Source organism: Psammomys obesus, unplaced genomic scaffold (assembly GCF_907164565.1).
Source record: "Psammomys obesus unplaced genomic scaffold, mPsaObe1.curated_primary_1811, whole genome shotgun sequence".
Classification (NCBI taxonomy): domain Eukaryota; kingdom Metazoa; phylum Chordata; class Mammalia; order Rodentia; family Muridae; genus Psammomys; species Psammomys obesus.
In genome coordinates this window covers 2,440,603-2,454,750 of record NW_026585689.1, presented here as the reverse complement: position 1 = coordinate 2,454,750, position 14,148 = coordinate 2,440,603, and the positions used below count along the sequence as shown (strand labels likewise).

Here is a 14,148-nt window from a genome sequence, read left to right as displayed (position 1 = left end):
TATCTATCTATCTATCTATCTATCTATCTATCTATCTATCTATCTATGAGTGCTCTATCTGTATGTACACCTTTGTGTCAGAAGAAGGCATCTGATCCTAGTATAGATGGTTGCGAGCCACCAATGTTGTTGCTGGGAATTGAACTCAGGCGCTCTGGAAAAACAGACAGTGCTCTTAACCACTGAGTCATCTCTCCAGTCCTATTTATATATTCTTTAAAAAAAAAATTCTTTTTCAGTAAGATTTGAAATTTTATTTTATATTTATATTTATATTTTTATTTTTTGTGCCTGAGACTTTTGCCTGCATGTTTGTGTGTGTGTGTATGCCTGGTGCCTTCAGAGGCTAGAAAAGGGGGTAAGATCCCCCAAGATGTAGAGTTATCAATAATTGTAAGATTCCATGCTGATCTCTGCAAGAGTAGCCAGTGCTTTTAACTGCTGAGTCATCTCTAGTTTTATTCCCATATTCTTGATTTAATTTGGTAGGCTTGTATGTTAGGAATTTATCCACTTCCTCTAGATTTTCCATATATATTGAACATTTTGTTTTGTCTTGAAGTTCTAATCTCCTAAATTAGCTTACTAGAGAGTAGGTTTCTGTATAGAGTTTTCATTCATAGTACGTTTATGTTGATTCTCCCACTACTCTCCCCATACACCCTGCTATTTTCCTTTCCCTCGGTACTCTTTCACTCCCAGTATTCCTGTTTAATAGTGATTTGAATGGGAATGGCTCCCATGGGCTCATATATTTGGATACTGGGTCCCCAGTTGGTGGAACTCTTTTGGAATGCATGGCCTTGTTGAAGGGAGTGTGTCATGGGTGTGGGTGGTATGGGAGGTTGAGTGATGGGTTCTGAGGTTAAAGAAGCTCATTCTATTTCCAGTTAGTTCTCTCTCTGCCTCCTGCTTGAAGACCAGGGTATAAGGTCTCAGTTATTATTCCAGTGTCATGCCTGCCTGCCGTCATGTTCCTTGTCCTGTCATGGACTCACCCTCTGAAATATAAGCTCCAATAAACTCTTCAGTCAGTTGTCATGGTCATGGTGTCCATTTCAATCGGTAGAAACATAACTAATGCATCCTTCTACTTTGGTCTATTATCTGCCTTAACCCCTTGCTTTGGAGTCTCTGCTTCCTGTCACAGGGGCTTCTTTTTAAGTTTCCTCTTCTGTCTATATTCTCTCCCACCTAAATAATATATCTAAAAGTTAGAGGCTAGAATTGCATATAAGAGAGAACATAAGATATTTGTCTTTCTGATTCTAGGTTACTTTGTTTAAAATGTTTTTCAGTTCCATCCATTTTTCTGCGAAATTTGTGCTCTTGCTTTTCTTCTGAGGTGAATAAAATTGCGTTGTGTAAATGTACAATTTTCATTTACTGTTCATCTATCGATGGAAATCTAGGCAGATTTCATTTTCTTGCTTCTAGGAAAAGAGTAGCAGTGAACATGAATGGCCAAGTGTCTCTGCTGCAGGATGAGGCACCGTTTGGACAAATGCCAGAAGTGGTGTGGTTGGACATAGGTACCGTTAATTTTTGTGTTTTTAGAAGCCTCCACATTGATTTCCACTGGGTAAGCACTAGCTTATACTCTCACCAAGAGTCCTAACAATTCTACCGTTCCCACATCATTGTCAGCATCAGCTGTCTCTGTTTTCTTGATGGTTGCCATTCTCATTTGCCTGAGAAGGAGTGAAAAAGTAGTTTTTATTTTCCTTTCCCTGATTGCTACATATGTTGAACACTTAAAAAAAATATATTTATTGGCCATTTGTATTTCTTCTTTTGAAACTATCTTTTTAGATAATTGGTCCATTTATTGACTGGCAACTTAGTTTCTTTGATGTTTAACCTTTGCGGTTTTTTATGTACTCTGGGTATTAGGCTTAGATTTTCTTCAATTCTGTTGAATGTTTATTCTGTTGATAGTTTCTTTTCCTGTACAGATACATTTCATGTATTCCCATTTGTCAGTTCTTGAGAATGTTGCCCATGCTATTGGGGTTCTAGTCAGAAACACATTGCTTATACCTATGTCCAAAGTGGTGTTTTGTTTTTTTGTTTCTTTTTTTTTTTTTTTTTTTTTTTTGGTTGCTTTATATTTTCCTACAATAGTTTCAGTGTCCTAAGTTTTAAATTAAATTCTCTGCTGCACAGATTTTCTTTCTTTCTCTTTTTGAACTATGTTTTAAAAGTATTTCATAATGAATATTTCTGCATGTCTTGTACATTTTACTTCTTGGAGGTTTTATTAGCTAATTTCTAGCATACATTCCCAATTACTTTCTGATTTTTTTTAAATGTCAATGCTTATAGCAATAAAATTTCCTCCTAGAACTGCCCTGGTAATATTTCAAATGTCGTGATTTAATTTTAACTTGATTTTTATAAACCATTTATTTATTTATTTTGGTGTGTATTGTCTATGAGTATGTGCTTGTATGTGTGTTGTATGTAGATGTTTGTGTGGAGGTACATGTACCTGTGTGCATTTGTGAAAGTGATGACCTCTCTTATTTCTTTGTGACAGGGCTTCTTACTGAATTTGGAGATGGGCTGGAAGCCAGAAAGCCACAGCAATCCTCCTCTCCTCACTACTGACAAAGGTGGGCTATCATACCTGCTTTGTATGTGGATGCTGGAATCTGAACTCATACCCTCATTCTTGTGAAGCAAGTTATCTTATCTATGGAGCCATCTCTCCAGGCCCTGATTTTAGGAACTTGGAATTTTCCTTCTTGATTTCTTCATTGAAGGCATTATTCACTCTCTATATACTGCTACAGTTTCTGGGCTTTTTCTTTCTACTGATTTCTAGCATTATCACACAGTCATCTGATAAGATACACAAGGTTATTTCAATTCTTATGTATTGGTAAGTCTTGATTTATATCTCTTTTAGAGAAAGTCCCACAGGCTTTTGGAAAGAGAATGTGCATTATGTTTCTACTGGATGAAATATTCTGCAAATATCTCTTAAGACTATTTGACATATGATGCAGTTTAACTCTGTGGTTTTGCTGTTGATTTTCAGTTTGAGCAATCTATCTAGACATAAGAGCGGGGTATTAAAGTTACTCTCTATTAAAGCATCAGGGACTATATAGCCTTTCATGTCCATTTGTGTATGTTTTATAAAGTGGGAGCCTCCAAAATTTAGTGCATATATATTTACATATTGGTGCATATGTAACCTTGGTGAACTGGTTCCTTTTAAAATATGTGGTTTTTGGAGATTATAAATAATTGCATTTAGTTGAAAAATGAGGATAGTCAGTCTGTATCTCCTTATTGGTGAATTTAAATTATTTACATTTAAGGTTATTATTCAAAGATGTTTTACTAATTCTTCTAATTTTGATTGCTGTTTTAGTTGTATTATTGTTTGTTCTTTACTGTCTCTTCTTGGGGTAGTATTGGAGTTTTGTTGATTTATTGTGCTGAACATAATGGATCCCTTGCTGTCTCTTCTTGTTCAGCCACTCCTCTTGTGAAGTTTATTGTATACTAATGTTCTGGAGATTTTCTTTCTTCTTCTCCTGAGTATACAACATTTCTTCAGTATGTTCTCTACAAGTACTGGCTTGGTGGTCATGAACAGCCTTAGTTTGTGCTTACTGTGAAATGGCCCTTATTTCTCCATCAAATTTAAATGATACTTTGCTGGATGCACCATTGTTGGCAGGCAGTCGTTTACATTCAGTGCTTGCAATATATCATTCCATTCTTTCCTTGATTTGAGGGATGCTAATGAGAAATCTGGCATTACTTTGATGCCTCTGTCTTTGTGGGTGAGTTGGTGTTTTTACCTTATAGATATTAATGTTCTGTCTTTGTTTTATATTTTTAATATCTTAAGTATAATGTAACATGGAAAGGTTCTTTTCTAGTCATGTCTGTTTGGGAGTTTTAAATACCTATTGTGTTTGAATGATCTATTTATTTCTCTAGATTTGGGGAATTTTCTGTTGCAATTTCCTTGACTAGATTCTCTATGCCTTTTGTTCTTTCTTTTTCATGGAGGTTTAGTTTTGATTTCTACATCATAACTCAGATTAGTTTGATGTTGTGATGCTCATTTATTAATTTTTCTCCTTATCATTTGAGTCTCTTTGTCAACCCCCGACTGTCTTTATTCAGTTTTATTAAGTCTATTTGTGACATTTTTCCCTTCAGTTCTCTGAGGTGTTCATTTCCAACACCTGATTTTTGCTCAAAATGTCAATTTACTTGCTGACCTGTTCTTCCAAGGTTGCTGACTTTCATCTACATCACTAACTTCCTCATCTATTTTGCTGACTTTTACCCCTGTGTTGCTGAGTTCCTTCTCTAAGTTTCTTACTGCATTAATCTGTTTGTTTGTAACCTCTGTCAGGCCATTGGTCATTTTTACTAGCCCAGTAATACTTCACTAACATTTTTAGAACTGAAAATGGAAGGAGATTTAGAAAGTGCTGTGAAGTCAAACATGATTGTAAGTGGAGAAATAATAAATGAATGAGGTAAGGGAAGAAGACAGGATGAAGGGGAAAGAAAATGGAGAAAGGTTAAATACACAAAAAAGTATATAAAGAAGAAAACAAGAGCAGAGTGTTGTGAAGGGAAGAGTAAAGAGTAAGAAGTTAGAAAAAAGAGGGAGATAAAAATAGGAATAATGAAGATGTTTAAAACCAAAATCAGATAAATGAAAGATGTGGCATAAAAATCCAAACCATAAGAAAAATTTATAGTTAAGAAATTGAATGAAACTTACTAAATATAAAGAGTAGACAAAAGAAATAAACCCAGAATGCAAAAACAAACAAAGCAAGAAGGAAGGAAAATAAAATGTATTTCCCTCATAAATAATAAAAACACATAAATAAAAATAGATGAATGAATAAAAAATAACAATCAAAACATAAAAAGTAAAACAAGTATAATGCATTTAAATCCTATAATATGTGTAGAAAAACCACTATATATGTTTATATGTGTGTAATATATAAGATATATAATTATATAAAATATATTATAATAATACTATAATAGAAAATATATATTATATAATATATATCACATACATATATGGATGTATATTTATACATATATAGAGATATAATATATCACATACATATATGTATGTATATATACATATATACACAGAGATATATATAATATGTGTCACACACACACACACACACACATATATATATATATATATATATATAGAGAGAGAGAGAGAGAGATAAAGAGGAGGGAGTTGGAGGGAGCTCAGTGTTAAAGATGCATACTGCTCTTATAGAGGACCTGAGCTCAATTCCAGCTACCTACTTTGGGGACTCACAAGTGCCCATGAATATAGCTCCAGGGATCCTACTCCCTCTTCTGGCTTCAGTGAACACTGTTCAGTCCATATGCTGTTACTTGTATGTATATGTTCTCAGGGCTGGTCATTTGGTATTCTTCCCTGGGGAAGACTCTTGCAGAATATTTGGTCACACTGTGAACCCTGAGACTGTGAACTATAAAAGCATATTTTTTGTTTGGTGTGGTTCAGCTGTAAAATATACCTTTAAGCCAAGAGCTAGCTTTCTTTTCTTTTCTTTTCTTTTCTTTTCTTTTCTTTTCTTTTCTTTTCTTTTCTTTTCTTTTCTTTTCTTCTTCTCCCCTTCCTTCCTTCCTTCCTTCCTTCCTTCCTTCCTTCCTTCCTTCCTTCCTTCCTTCCTTCCCTTCTTTCTTTTGCTGGGGTTTTGAGACAGTGTTTCTCTGTGTAGACTTGGCTGTCCTGAGCTTGCCCAGGCTGGCCTTGAACTCACAGAGATACACTTGCCTCTGCCTCCCTGAGTGCTGGGATTACAGGTGTGCGCCCAGCAACCTTGAGCTTTCTGCACACAGGATTTAATAAATTTAATCCTAGATCAAGGGCAAAAAACCAGCTGACAGGGAATCAGTAGAAAGGAGGGGCATTGAGTTGAAAGTGTTTAACGCAGTGTGGAGAAGCAGAAGGAACTCCTTAGTTCCTTGGCTTTTTGCTTTAGGCCTTTTCCTCCTGGGCTGTTAGCTGAGCTAGCAAGCTTTGGGCTTTTTGACTTTTTCCTCTGGATCATCAGCTGAGTAGGAAGGTCAGCTGGGTTTTTTCTCTGCCTTTCTGAGCTAACAGGTTTTCAGCTCCTGAGGGTTAACTTTTATTAAATTCTCTCTACATAAAGCTCTTGGGAGCTGGACACACACCTGTAATCCCAGCACTCAGGGAGGCAGAAGCAGACAGATCTCTGTGAATTTGAAGCCAGTCTGGTCTACAAAGCAAGTTTAGGACAGCCAAGGTTCCCGAGTCTTCATTGGTAAAATCCAACAATTTGGGATTTTCCTTCATTAAAACATCAGAAGACTAGTTCTCCTGCTCTTGGCATTTCTTAGTTTCTTGTAGTTCTTTGTCTAGGTTGAGGCTTTGTGAGCTTTCTCTCATCCATGCCAGCATGTCTATTGGTGTTTTTCTTCTTCAGGTAATGTTTAGGCAGTCATGTTGGTAAGAATTCATGGTGTAACTTCTGACATTTCTAGAAGATACAGTTTCATGGTAAACTTCCTGTTCCTCTAGCTCTTACAGTCTTTCTGCTTCCTCTTCTACAACTTTTGGTCAGGACATGTGCTGTAGATCTGTCCATAAGGACTGGATGCCACAATGCTGCAATTTGATTAGTTGTGGTTTTCTATAACGGTCTCCATCTGCTGAAAAGAGGCATTTCCTTGATGGCGAGTAAGAACTACACTTATCTGTGGGCATAAAAATAAATGTTTTGACACTTTAAAAATATATTTAATACCAAATACATATTAAATGTATTTATCTATATTAATATATTGAATATATATGTTCATCCTATCATTCTTGTTCCTTTAGAGCGCACTGACTGATACACTGAGACACAGAGAGGTCAACTGACTCTTTCAAGATCATCAAGCAGTGAATAGCAGAGTAATGGTTTAGGCTCACCAAGTGTGACCTAACTATCTTAGACCAAATGGCAATATAGATTCGTAGTGGCCATCATTCCCTGAAATCTTTTATTATTATTTTTTTCATTTCTAAATTTTGTATTCATGTGTATGCATATAGGTGGAAGTCAAAAGGCAACTTAAAGGTGTCATCGCTCTTCTTCTCCTAAGCAGATCTTGGAAACCGAACTCAGGGAGTTAAGCTTAACAGCAAGTGCCTTTACCTGTTGGGCTATCTCATTGACCTCTTCCCTAAAGTTTATGTGGTGAGGTACCATAGATGTTGTTGGCTTCACCATGAGCACGGCCATGGAGAAGGTAGGAAAGGGTTATTTTGCTTTCAAAGGGTGTGTGAGAGTATGCATGTATGCGCACGTATGAGTATGTTTGTTGAATGTGTGTGTGTGCTGAGGGGGGTATTATCATCATTCAGAACACCAGAACGCCATTTATGCTTCCCCTAAAGGGAAAGTTCATTTTGTCAGACCTCTCCATGGATGAGTTCATGTTATAGGAACATGCAAACATCTGAGATCAGACGGAAAGTCTCCTGCTAGGTTTATCAGTGCTACACTGAAAGTGACATGGAGTTAATGACTTTTGTAAAGATGACTCGCGCTGCTCAGCACTTGCATATTCACATTAAAAAATTTTAGATTTAATACCACCATGCAACATTGACTGTGTGCCAACGGTTTAGCACAGAAAACAGATTGAATACCCTACTTAGTCTATTCTAAGAGCAAACTTTTGACAGCATTTATATTTACCTATAAGATTTATAGTTAGCCATGAGCTGCTGTATGATCTTTCAAACATCTATCATTACCTCTCTTAGCACTGCATGTGAAAGCAAAGCATGAGCACGTGTAGCTACAGTGACCTATATAGCTAACTGTTTAAAATGAATGGAGATTTTGCAGATAATACCATGCTACTCTGGGTAAAGTAAGTTCCTTGTTAGAAATTGCTAATAGTGACTTTATTTCTATATATACAATGACTTCTTTTGAGTAGCTCACTGTTGGGAAAACCCAAAACCAACTTTCAAAATTCTGTTTCTTAATCTATGTAAGTGTGCTGTAGGTGGGTAATTATTCTTTAATCACCAAGGCTAATCAATCTGTATATAGTTTATAGCAATAATTATAATTTTAACAGGCTAGAAACAACTTTAAATGCACCTAGGGAAGTAAGAAGATTGGGGCTTTAAAAAGTTTCCCTCTAGAGATTTAAGTAAGTTCCTTGAATAAAGTCAAATTTAGTGGAGGTGTTTAAACACATTCATGTTCCTGTGGTTGGTAAATGTTTCCCCCCAAAAATATTGCTTTAATCTGTGTACGCTTTTAGTTAAGTTTGAAAAACTAAGTGTCATTCCTGGTACTAGCATATTTTATGTTAAACGAGATTTTGTACATGTGCAAACAGCACTGAGCCCAAAGCAAAATGGTCTTTAAAGTCAGGTTGGGAACCTTAAATCCAACAGTTACTACTTTCCAAGGTGTAATGTTTATTTGTAGCTATTCTGGCTATCATGAAACCTTATTTGGTATTCAAATGCTCATTTTATATTCTCTACTCATTTCTAGGACTGATCTACTATCAACTCAGCTTTTCTATGTAGCATTTCATTGTTTTTTTGTTTTTTGCTGCTTTTGGAAAACACACCTTAACAGTGGTAAATATTCCTTACTGGGCAAATTATTCCTTGAAACGCAGAGTTAAAAAGTATTCTTTAAGGGCTACATTTAAACTTCAGTTATGTCTCAAGCTTCAGTTTCAGAGGAGATAAAAGAAAACCAAATAGAAAAGAAACAACAGGCAACTAAATGGTGGTGGCCTGGTCAACACTTGAGTGATATTAATTCACAAGAATCCCAAAGCTGTGAAGAAAAACAACAGCCCAGTTCTCCGTGGTTGAATAAACAAGGTGGGAACTGCCTCTTCCCAAACTGCATTTTAATCTTTTTCAATTTCTCTGCTGTCTCTTCACATAATTAGTGGCCGATAGCTATTAATTTATTTGGCATTTATTATGCTAATGTTGACTCATGCATATCTAATATGCCTTGATGGGAATCGGGAGGACTTCTCCAATATGATGGGCTAATTCTAACACAGTATTTATGGATAGAAAGTGAAAATTTTCACACGTGTCTCTCCACAGTTTTCTAATTAATTTCTCACACTTTGGGATACACAGAGTGACACTGACATCCACGTTAAATGAAAGAGCTGAGGTCTGCAAACTAGGCAGTGCCCATGCTGGTACAGAACACTCCCCTCAGCTGAAGCCACAGGAAGTACTAGTGACACAGAAGTCATCACTGGTGTGTTCTGCTTCTAAGTCACGTTTCATAGGCTGGAAAGCTTACACATGGAGGGTGATGTCACTTATCAGGGAGGTGGTGGGAGCTGGAATGAGCACAATTTCCTGACCCTTCCTTCTGTGCTCCTTTTCCCTTCCTTCCTTTCCTAACTCCCCTCCCCTCCCCCTCCTTTTACCACTCTCCTCCCCTCTTCTTCTTTCCTCTTCTTTTCTTTATGTCTTTTTTCATAGTTCATGAGGCTTTTTATTTATGTTTTACATTTCTAGAAAAGGAATCCCAGGACTTTCCCTCCTGTGCTTCTTCACAGTCCATGATGCCAGCTGAGGTTGTCAGTATTGTGAAGCTGAACTGCCGGGACCAGAGCAGATTGTTCTGCCATTTTTGTAAGTCTTGGTGTTGCACATCAAATCTAGGCCTGATCAGTTCATTCTTGTTCAGCCTGCCTGTGAGGTTCCCCAGCTCTCTGATCATCAGTGATCTCAAATTCACCAGTAACCGTGCTGCATCAACACAGTTAGGAACCAAAAGATGACTCTGGAGCATGGCCTGATGAGGACTTGGCATTTGCCTCACTTCTCAGCATTGTTGGTAGACATCCTTGAGAGATCTGCCGGGACATTGATACGAGCCACGGTGGAGGCACGAAAAGAGCCTTTTTTCTTTTCTGTTTTTCTTTTTTCTTTTTTTTTTAATTTATTACAATTTATTCACTTTGTATCCCAGCTGTAGCCCTCTTCCTCCTCTCCTCTTGATCACATCCCCCCTCTTTCTTCTCCTCCCATGTTTCTCCCCAAGTCCACTGACAGGGGAGGTCCTCCTCCCCTTCCCTCTGACCCTAGCTTATCAGGTCTCATCAGGACTGGCTGCATTGTTTTCCTCTGTGGCCTGGTAAGGCTGCTCCCCATCAGGTGATCAAAGAGCCAGCCACTGAGTTCATGTCAGAAACAGCCTCTGTTTCCCTTACTAGGGAACCCACTTGGATACTGAGCTGCCATGGGCTATATCTGAGCAGGGCTTCTAAGTTATCTCCATGAATGGTTGGAGTATCAGTCTCAGAAAAGACTCCTGTGCCCAGATTTTTTTTTTTTGGTCTTGTGGAGCTTCTGTCCCCTCCAGGTCTTTCTATCTCTCCCTTCTTTCATAACATTCCTTGGCACTCTGTCCAAAGTTTGGCTATGAATCTCAGCATCTGCTTTAAAACCCTGCTGGGTAGAGTCTTTCAGGGTCCCTCTGTGGTAGGCTCCTATCCTGTCCTGTTTTCTCCCTCTTCTGATGTCTGTCCCATTTCCCTTTCTGAATGAGGATTGATCATCTTACCCAAGGTCCTCCTTCTTGCTTAGTTTCTTTAGGTGTACAGATTTTAGTATGATTATCCTATATTATATGTCTGGTATCAACTCCTTTCTCTTTTCTTAAATGCCTCCTCTTCTCCTTCCCTTCTCTCAACCTCCCCTCTTCTCCTCTAACAATCTATGATGACTTCCATAAATCAGAAAAACATGTCATAGCCCTTTTGAGCAGCAAGTGGACTTTGCCTCCCAGGTCCGTGTATTTGTGAAAACCCTGAACCAAGGCATAAAACATCCACTTTCCTCAGTACCATATGTCAGTGACAGACAACCAAATTATTCCCCATCGCCAACTACCGCCGCCCCCCAACAGCAGTGCACAGAACAACTGAACACTTTCATGGAAAAACCTAAAATGTGTAAGAATTTCTTTATCCAGGGCCGGGCTAAGGAGCTGATCCTTGCTCTGACCACATATCTCCTGCTGTCAAGACCCTGAGGGCACCTGGACATTCAGCATCTAATTGTAATAAATGTGCACTCTGCAGGGCTTTGTGCTAACCTGATTTTACTCATTGATGCTGGCAGTCTTCAATATGGGTCAGTGCCCTAACAATAAAGGGCAAAGACTTGGCAATGAGCATTCTAAGGCCAAACCAGGGAAAAGTGAGTACAGACACACTACCTTCTCTTTCTGTTCTTCCTTCTTACCACCTTCTATCGCCCAGCTGCAGTCATGTGACAGCAGTCACCGGACACTGTATTTCACACTCCCTTTCCACAGTCTGGACACTCTTGATTCTCTAGAGTTTCTAGGATATCGAGCTAACTCTTGTTATCTTTGCTTTTGTCTTGGTTTATAGTTCACTTAGGCTTGATTTATGGGAATCTCCATCTGTCCAAGATGAAGAGAGGACCAAGAATGTTGGTTATTTATATTATAGTTTAGGTTTGTTGTTATCCACTAAGGAGAAGAGGGTAGAAACAGGAAGGACAGCTCAGCCAGTGAAGTGCTTGCCTTATACGCATGAGGATCTTAGTTCAGACCCCGTAGAGAAATTTGGTGTGGCGGTATGTGCTCATACCCTTGCTCTGGGGAGCTGGAAACAGAGCTGCTTGTGGCTTACTAGCCAGCCAGCCTACCCTGCTATTGAGTATCAGGCCAGTGAGATATCCTGTCTCAAGAAGGATGGTACCAGAGGAAAGACAAAGGTCTCTCTTTCTCTCCCCCCTCTTTTCCTCCCTCCACCACACATATGCTTTCTTACCCTGAACATGCAAACATCCATGAGCATACACACACACATACACACACACACACACACACACACACACACACACACACACACACAAAGAAAGCAGATTTCGTGGTTCTGAGGTAAACCATGTACTCTATCAAAAAACAACACTCCATCCAAAACCCAAAACAAATAAACAATACAAATCCACCATAACATACAACAAAAAATGTAGGCATATTAGTGACTCTGGTGTGGAGTAGGGGAAGTATTCACTAGCATTCTTTTCAAAATAATCTGATGAAAATTTTGGGAAAGACAGTGGTGGACAGGTGAGAATGCCCAGCTGGTTCCTTCTGGATCATCATGAAAAATCTGTCTACTAACTCCTAAGACTGCACACACTTCAGAAAAGAAATAGCCAGATACAGCCCTTCGAGAGAGAGAGAGAGAGAGAGAGAGAGAGAGAGAGAGAGAGAATCTTGATCCACAAATAATGGTTTGAATTTGGAATTAAGAAGCATGTTAAATGAAGAACATGGATTGAAACATGGAAAATAAATCCAGATTGTACTTTCGAGCTGAAAAGTTTGATCCATCTTTGCTGTTATCAACAGACAAGATTTCTCATTGACAAATGCTGTGGAGAAATAGGAAATATATCCCTGAGGAGACTGAAGTGCTTTGAAATGGAGTTTGGTAATGGAAAAGTCCATTAATAACATATTGTAACCCATGTCAACAGATGTCACCATCAGATCTCAACTTTCTCTATAAATATAGCTTTCAGTAGAGTGCCAGGCTGCTTTTCACATGTATATGACCTGAATTGGAGCAATAGGGTCACACATAGTACACAGTTTGATGTGATCTTGAGAGTGGGCACTTATTCCTGGCCCTGGCCTATCCACTTAGGCTTTCCCAATTCACATTATTCATGTTAAACTATTTTCCTGTTTTAGAGTACATGGATAAAAGTGGAGCTGGGTATTTCAAGGCTAGCCTGGGAGCTCTGTTTCATAACAAGAACAAAACAAAAACAAAAAAAAAAAAAAAAAGAAAAGAAAAAAGAAAAAGAAAGAAAATAAGAAAAAAACTGGCAGGCAATGTCTAATCAAAGATGTTTTATAGCTATCATAATAAAAATGAACTTTGAAATGGCTGTGGGTTAGAGGTAGAATTTAACAGAACTTTTTCAATGGAAAGCTATAATAAAGCAGTCACAATTAGGTATACTTATACCTTCTTTTATTATGGGAATGAATTTCTGACAAAATGGCTCTGTAAAGAAAATACACAGGTAGAAAGTTAGAATAAAAACCAGGTATATATAATATATATCATAGAAATTATATATTATGTTAAATTTATATAAACTGGTAAATTTATATAAATTAATCATATTAAATAATGTATTAAAACAAAAGCTTATTTCCTTTAATTGAGGTCTTTAGAATATGATTATATTGTTTTTTTCTCTGAAAATGTATATTTACAAACACAATGAATGCTCATTCCTTTCCTTAGAGTTACTCTATGTGAACTGAGGAAGTGTTATGCCACAGCAGACAGGATGACTTCTTTAGAAGACTCTGATAACGCAGAAGCTGAAAAAATCAACAACAATTCCAGCAACCACTGGAGCTATCGGTATGAGACTACCTGTCAAACCTATGGCGAGGTCAAAATGCAAATGTCAATGCTTTAAATACTTCCAGCACAGCACAGCAAAATAGAGAGAAACAGTTCAGTAGACAGATTGCAAGGAACAGGGGTGACAAACATCTTCTCAGCTTTCTGGAAGTTCTGTAAGAGTAAAGCACACTTTAGCAAATTAGGCTTTTACTAGACCAGGTTTGCTTTTTCATTTAGGAAGGAGAAGAGAAGATCCTCTTCCCATTTCATCTGCCCTAATAGCTTTAAATGAAGAAAAGTAGTTTTTTATTATTACCTTCAGTCATAGTAGCATCCCTCCTCTCTGGCACACAGGGCCCATTCTCTGCTCATGTCAATATATCATAGCATGCTCCCATCATGCTTAACTTGCGTTATTCTGAACTAACTGTATTGAATAGGTATTGTTGGGATCCCTAAGCAGGCATCTCTATGGCCAGCCCAAAGGTACCTGACAAACTGGATATTAGACATCTGTGAGGCCACTTATGGACCACCCATGGACCACCTGAAACCAACTGCATATGCTCTGGGTCACCTAATACGAGAACTTGCACCACTTCTCTCTCTCACATTGTGATTTATGAAAATTATAAAAAGAAAAGCTATGAGCGAGTGATCGAAGAGTGG

The 14,148-nt window shown here is 37.9% G+C and overlaps 1 pseudogene; it reads right to left on the bottom strand.

Moving 5' to 3' along the window:
- Positions 1-9,579: 9,579 nt before the first annotated feature.
- On the bottom strand, positions 9,580-13,805 carry LOC129666081 (40S ribosomal protein S15a-like; annotated as a pseudogene).
- Positions 13,806-14,148: the final 343 nt, after the last annotated feature.